The sequence below is a fragment of the Ochotona princeps genome, chromosome 16, assembly GCF_030435755.1.
Source record: "Ochotona princeps isolate mOchPri1 chromosome 16, mOchPri1.hap1, whole genome shotgun sequence".
Classification (NCBI taxonomy): domain Eukaryota; kingdom Metazoa; phylum Chordata; class Mammalia; order Lagomorpha; family Ochotonidae; genus Ochotona; species Ochotona princeps.
The window spans coordinates 24,316,265-24,322,613 of NC_080847.1; positions in this window are offsets into that span (position 1 = coordinate 24,316,265).

A 6,349-nucleotide genomic window follows, 5' to 3' on the forward strand; every position below is an offset into this window, starting at 1 on the left:
CCAAACAGGGGCCATGACAATAAATGCTCCGGGCCCTTTCATAGGTACCCCAGGCTCCAGGGCCCCAGCCTCACAAGAGAACTCAAAACAAACCCTGCCACCAGCTCCCGTTTTAAATTCTATCTGTTTTAATAAAGTGTAGAGAGACCTCCAAGCAGCTTAAAATATTAAAGGTTTCTTTTAAACATCTGGAAGATAACATCTAATTACTAGAAAGTGCTCTAGGTTATTAATATGTAATCAGAGCTAATCCTACCCAACACAAACAAACAGCAAACAACAGGACTTGCCTGCAAGGGTCCTCTCTGCAGAACGCAGTACTCTTGTACTCAGGAGCCCCTGGTGCAGCTTCCACACAGCCCCAGTCCTCCCTCCCAACCCAGCCCACCAGCCTCCAATTCCCACCACTGCTCAACCAGCTGGGGCCACATGCCGCCCCTGGAGGGGCAAACCCAGATATGCTGACCTTATGGCGCAGAGCAGGACAAGTCAACTAAATACATTGGCTGCAAATGATTCGAGTCATCGAAGTTCAACCATGAAGGGAAATGAAAGCTTGGGGAATTTCACCTCCCTTGTCTATTTTTTTTTTTCAAAAGGTGTTTTCTCTTTGTGTCAGAGGGTCAGGAATGTTGATCCCACAGGGCCTAGCAGGGTATAGAAATGGATTTGGGGGAACTGGGCGGGGGCAAGGACGATGGTGTGTTGAATACATCTTTAAGACAACTCCCTTGGCACGGTGCATGCAGGGCACAAATCTCACCACCCGTCTCCAGCTCACATGGTGGCTGTGGAGGGTGAGACGGTCAGATGAGAAGGCAAAGAATGAGCAGCCACAAAAACCAGAGGAAGCAGCTGTGGAGGTGCATAAATGGAAGTCCCACCTCCCTCAGATGTAGCCACAAAGCAAAAACCACATCCTTCTCCTTGGCCAAGGACAAATCACTGTGGCTTCTGGAGCAGCCATGGTGTCAGCACGGCTTGAAGGGGAAAGAAAGTGCCCAGGCCCCCGGGAAGGCACTGCCTGCCCAGCCACCCCTCCACGGGGCCAAACACCTCCTGCAAAGAGGACGAGGACACTGAAGCCTAGGGGCGGGGCCACTGTCGCTGACTCATAGAAGAGCGGCAGGAACGACAAGCAGACCCTCTCCTTCCGGATCCCCAAGGAGAGGGGCTGATTCATCCTGGTGACTCATCGCAGTGCCTTTGACTACAAGCAGCGCTTTGGATGAAGGTCCTGTGATGGTAGGAGACAGCGAGTCCTCTCTCTTCCCTTTCTCTGAGTCTGGGAAATAAACAAACCATGGACAAATTAGCAGAAGAAAAATCATACTGATGACTCGCCTCTAGCTGCAGGTCCCACATAATGTGAGAACTCAAGAAAGGTCCGATGATGGAAGCAGATTGTCCCTCCCTGGCCAAACGGGAAACTTTCTGAGACTCCAAATGGGTGTCTGAAATCACATATAGACCCGAACACTAAAGGCTGGCATTGTGCACAGTAGGTTAAGCCATGGCCGAGTGATGCTGACTTCTCGTGCCCATTCAAGTTCCAGCTGTTCCACCTCCAGACCTGCTCCCTGCTAATGCTCTTGGGAAAGCAGTGGAAAATGGCCCAAGTGCTTGGGCCCCTACTTGAAGCTCCTGGCTTTGGACTGCCTAGCTCTATCCATTGTAGTAATTTGGGAAATGAACTAAACACATGGAAGATACCTCTTTTCTTTCCCACGTGTGTCTGTAAGTCTTCCTTTTAAATAAATAAAAATATAAAAAATGAAAGAACCAACACTGTAGATACTATATAATTCCCTCTGCAAATAGGACTTTATCATTTGACAAAGTATAAAGCATAGCTTAGGCTCAGTCAGATAATAACAATATTTAATAATAAAATAGAGTAATTTTAGCAATATCCTGTAATAAAATTTATTTGAAACTTCAAATTATTTATTTGTGCAACTTTATATATTATCCTCAGATTGCGGTTGACTGTGCAGATGACTGAAATTGCCAAAAAGTAACCACCGGTGAGAAGCAGGCTGGGCGGCTACTGTTCTGTGTATCATCTGAGCTTCAGAAAGAAATAAGGGCCCAGGATCTGCGGGAAAGAGAACTGGCAACAAGGAAACACAAGCTGAACAAAAGCTGAAAATGCTCAGATTAAAAAGTCTCCCAGGTAACATGAGGCAGGCGTTTGGCACAGCAGTTAAAATCCTGCTTTGCAATGCCCATGTCCTTTGTCAAGTTCCCAACTCTGCTTCCCATTCAGCTTCCTGCTAATGCACACTCTGGGAGGCATTGATGGCACAAATGAACAGATCCCTCTTACCCATGTGGAATACCCGAACTGAATTACTTGTTTCTACTTTTGGCCTTGCCATAGCCAGGGAAGCGAGCAGAATATACCCAAGAACCCATACTGATCTCCTATGATCTTATATTGATATGTCTGAGTTACAGCAGGTGAGCATGTTAGACACAGCCCTTATGTTCACTAGGCTAATGGAAATCAAACAGGTGCTCAAACAATAGATACTGTGGGTGATGTTCCTAAGGAAAAAAGAGAATGCACTGAGAACTTCATCCAGAGAGGCCTGCACTGGCCTGTTGCGCAGGAAAAGGCCAAGTTGGTAGCCTGCTCTAGGATTCTGGTTTGTGCAGAGGGAGCAACAACTACAAGCCATGGACTTGCCCAGCAAGACCAAACTGATCAGAGTATAATTCTATTCCCAAGGCCTCAGTTTCTCTGTGCAGTTGAAGCTTCAGGGTCTGAAGAGTGGGCAGTGTGTCCCCAGGGCAGGCAAGGAAGGCTCAGGCTGTAGACTACCCTGGGCTGGTGGTTCTGGAGCTTTGCACTAGCACCAAATGAGGAGGGGAAGAAAGAGCAAAAGAGGAAGAGGAGGAGGAAGAGGAGGATTAAATACAATTTGAGAAGCAGATTAGCAAATTGTTTGGCAAATTCTATCCTTCCAGGATTGGGGGTAGATAAATGTCCACCAGCCGAGAACAGCCTGATCGCCGGCCTGCTGAATCAGCCATAATGTGATCACCCCACCCAGCAACAGTATCTGGGCCCAGCTCTGTAGTTGAGCCATAACTCGCAACACTACCCTCTGACCATCAACTCTTCGGCCATCTGTGTATTGAAAGGGCAAAGTAAAATCCGCTAATTTGACTGTGAGTAATAACTAATGTGTCTCTCCGTTTCTCACAGGCCAGGCACCATGACAAGGACACACCAGAGCCTGAGATTAGCTCATGAAGCATGCTTCAAACAAGAGCAGGAGCCTGGATTTCAAAAACGCTTCGTTGAGTCAGTCATTTAGGCACATCACATGGTGGGATGCTTGGCTCCAATCCCAGAGTTTCCGCTCCACCTCCAGCTGCCTGCTGATGTGCACTCTGGAAGGAAGATCTTGACAGGTCAAGTAGCTGATGCTCTGTCACCTACATAGAAGATCCGGGTTGAATTCTGGACTCCTTGCTTCAGCCTGGGCCAGCTCTGGCTGTTGCAGGCACTTAGGGGATGAAATGGAAGATCTCCCTGGCAGTCTCTCTGTGTCTCTGCCTCTCTTTCAACTAAAATGCATACCTAAAATTTTTAGAAATTTCTGCACCAGAGATCAGCACTGTGGTTCAACAGGCTAATCCTCCACCTTCAGGCTCTGGCATCTCATATGGGGACTGGTTCATGTCCCAGCTGCTCCACCTCCAGCTCCCTGCTTGTGACCTGGGAACGCAGCAGAGGACAGTCCAAGTCCTTGGGCCCCTGAACCAATGTGGGAGACCTGGAGGAAGCTCCTGACTCCTGGCTTTGGATGGGCTCGGCTCTGGCCATGGAAGCCATTTGAGAATTGAACCAGCAAATGGATGATCTTTCTGTCTCCACTTTTCTCTGTAGATCTGCCTTTCTAATAGAAATAAATATATCCTTACAAGAAATATCTGCACCGACAGAACTTCTCACTCCATTTTTCCACAAACTTCTTGAACTACCCTCGCAGGCTTTCATGGAATCCACATGAAGACAAGAGGCATTGTTGTTACACCTATTTTATAGATGAGAAAACTGAGGCTCAGAGAGCTACTTGGGCAGTCACACCGTTCAGAGAGGTGGATCTGTAGTGGTTCCCCAGGAACCTGGTTTCAGGAACCTTTTTCTCCCCTGCTGCGCTGTTCTAACATTCTCTGAGGAGACAGGGGATCAAGCATCACCTCCTCTTTGTCCTTCACCTTGACCCCTGACATTTGAGTGGGTGGAAATAGAGATGCCGGAGTGACCAGGGTACAGCACGAGCCAGAGGCCCATGCCTGAGCCTCGAGGGCTGGGCCGTAGCCACGCTGGGAAGGGCCACGCTGGGCGCAGTGCACACAACATGGCTCCAGCGTCTTCCAGGAAACACCTCGGTTAAATATGCAGGCGTGTTGAATTGCGGGGGCCCTTGTTTATCTTCCTTAAACACTGCCAGGGTGGCTGGCGTTCGTTATCTGGGGTGTGAAATGGAGGTTGACAACAATTAGAGCCTCCTCCCGGGCAGCCTTGCTGCAGCCCTGACGGGAAGCACAGAGCTTCCGAGCAGGCAGCCCAGGAGGAGGCGGCGGCGGGCCGAGCCGTCACTCAGCAGCCAAGGGGCCCCCGAGAGTGACAGCGGCAGCTGACGGCCCCTCCCGCCGCCTCCTGAGAGGCCCCCATGATAAAGCATCCTGCTTTGTGGTGTAATCAACTTGCTATACATGCATTACCTCCTAATGAGCGCCGTGTTTAAACAAGTGTATAGAACACATCTGTCCCGGCCTGGGGACTCGAGGCTGTGTGACCAATTTCAGCATCTGAAAGTTAAATTAATGGTAAAGGGTTTAATTGTGAGTAAACAATACCGCATTAAGGAGCAGTAAACACAGCAGTGGGGACCCAGCGACCAGCGCTGGTATCACAGATGCTGCTGCCTCCCTGTGACCGCTAATAGTCCTCCCCGCCTGGCCTTGCTCACCGTGGCCGTGAGCTCATTTGTCATCTAAATGGTCCGTCCCCTTCGTAAACATTATTTTGGCCCATGGTCCATTCACAGGACTGGCAAGGTCTGTGTTCCTTGGAAGATGGGCTAGGCAATCCCAAGGTAACCAGGAAAGGCCTGGAGAGGTATCAGCTTTCGTTCTTAGGTATAGAGGGAGTGGGAGGATGCTTAAACCGCGTTTACCCAACCCCGACGCCCCCATAACCAGGCAACCAGCTTCAACTACTTCCACTCCAGGCTTCCACACCAGTGATTCCAAATGCTGGTTTTTAAAGCACCCTGGGGTGTCTCCAACGAACAAAGGATGCCTCAAAACCAAATTAAGTTCCCTTTAATTAAAGATCATAACATACGCCACAGAACATTCTGTCACCATAGGGGGAAGGAAGAGACTGTCACATAAAATCAGGAAGATTCTGCCAGCCACAAGGTGAGGAGCTATACAGCCAGGGATCTCCCTCTCCTGGTGGGCGGGTGGCTACCATCACAGCCATCTTGGAAACTGCCAGGTGAGCAGCAGATGAAGCTGATGGGAATGGAAGACCGGGTGGGTTTCTTTCCAAAGAACTCTTGAGTTCTCACGAAGCCAGTGGACTCCAGGGCAGCCAGCAGGTACAGATTCCTTCCATCTTCCCCCAATACTAGGGATGGAGGAGGACATCTCAGGGACTTGGGTACACAGAAGGAAGTCTCCGTTGGGCCACTGGCCTCTGCTTTCCTGAAAGCAGCTGGCATCTTCCACTGCACTTCCAATAAAATACAGTTGGGAGGGTCTGGCACTGGCATTCCAGGCATGGAGGACTCACCTCTTGACTTTCTTCTGTTACCTACTGAGAGGATGGGGGCCAGGTGGCTAGCCTGTCTCAGGAGAGCCTTGGACTGGGGTTAGTTGGGGCTGATGGCTGCTCAGAAGAAAGCAAGCTTCTGCCTCCTCTCAGGTGTGTTTATTGAGGATCCCATCATAAAAGGGGCCTATGACCAAAATCAAGCTCAAAGGTCCCAGCCATCTTTCTCCATCCCCTTAAGTGTGGTTCCAACGACCAAAAAAACCATCTTGTGTTTGTACATCCAGACCACAGATGCTGCATCAAATCATGCCTCTAGCACTTTCACCTCTTTAAGCCCCAAGATCCTCATCGATGGAGTGGGGGTACTGGGTGGGTGCTAAGCAGATGGAATCAATTACTCCTGGGGAAGAAAGCCCTGGGACACAGCGGCTGAGTGCTCGGACAGTGTGGGAAGCTAGTCTAGAAAGTGTCCCTCTTGACCAGACCTTTCTAAGCTGACCAGTACAAGCAACTGAAGGAAATCTGGGCACACTGCTGCGTTTGGAT